This window comes from Elephantulus edwardii, unplaced genomic scaffold (genome assembly GCF_000299155.1).
Source record: "Elephantulus edwardii isolate Elephantulus edwardi_28Jun2011 unplaced genomic scaffold, EleEdw1.0 scaffold00245, whole genome shotgun sequence".
In the NCBI taxonomy this organism is placed as follows: domain Eukaryota; kingdom Metazoa; phylum Chordata; class Mammalia; order Macroscelidea; family Macroscelididae; genus Elephantulus; species Elephantulus edwardii.
Genome location: NW_006399995.1, coordinates 297,929 through 299,284, shown reverse-complemented (window position 1 = coordinate 299,284; position 1,356 = coordinate 297,929).

The following is a 1,356-nucleotide window of genomic DNA, read 5'->3' as shown; positions in this document are numbered from 1 at the left end:
AAGTCTCCTCCCAAACCCGACTTCAGTCCTGCTTTATAACAGTGGCACCATGCAGTATTTGTCCTTTTGTGACTGAGATACTTCACTCAGCATAATGTCCTCCAGGGTCACCCATTTTGAATAATATTTCATAAGTTCCTTGTTTTTCATTGTTGAATATACCACTATATACCACTATACCTCTATCCATTCATTTGTTGATGGGCACTTAGGTTGTTTCCAACTCCTTGCTATTGTGAACAAACCCACGATAAACATGGGTGTGCATATATCTGCTTGGATGTCAGTTATGGTCTCTTTGGGGTATATTCTCAGTGAGACTGGAACTCTTAAGGACATTATCCATATGCATACAAGGAAGACCTGTTAATATGACTATTATTCAAATATATACACCAACAGCAAAAGCCAAAGAAGAGGAAATTGAAGATTTTAATCAAATTATGCAGCCCAAAATTGACCAAACTAACAATCAAGATGCATTAATGATAATTAGTGATTGGAACGCAAAACTTGGAAATAACGAAGAAGGAAGAGTAGTTGGAAAGTATGTACTTGGTGACAGAAATGAGGCAGGAAACAGAATGATCTTATTTTGGACATTCAATTATTTATTTATCACAAAAACACAAACAGCGACTTTACATGGGGACCTCATCAGATGGACTGCATGGGAATGAAATTGACTACATCTGTGGAAGAAATCATTGGAGAAGCACAATTATCAGCAGTCAAAACCAGGTGAGGCACTGACTGTGGAACAGACCCTTACTGCCTCATGGGCAAGTTCAAAGTGAAGTTGAAGAAAATAAAAACAAATCCACGAGAACCAAAATATGATCTTAAAATTTTAAAATTATCTTAAGAATAAGTTTAAAGCATTGAACACCAGTGATTAAAGACTAAATAAATTATGGGATGGCATTAAGGATGTCATCGCATAGAAAGAAAATGGGAATAGCCCGAATGCCCATTGGCAAACAAATGGATTAAGAAATTGTGGTACAGTCACATGATGGAATACTATGCAGCACTAAGAAATAATGATTTCTTTTTTGTGTGTACCGTCAAATCAGATCTGACTGGTATAGGAGGAGGTTATTCCTCCTTCTCCAGCAGAGCATCTGGTGGATCCAAACCATGCACCTCTGGGACTGTAGTGCAGCTTCTTGCTACTAGGCCACCAGAGCTCACCTGAACACTGCATGGTTCAACTTTGGGAAGGGCGTACGCCAGGGATGCATCCTATCTCCATACATTTTCAACCTATATGCAGAACAGATTATCCGGGAGGCTGGGCTCTATGAGGAGAAATGTGGGGTCAAGATTGGTGGACGATTTATCAACAATCTGCGT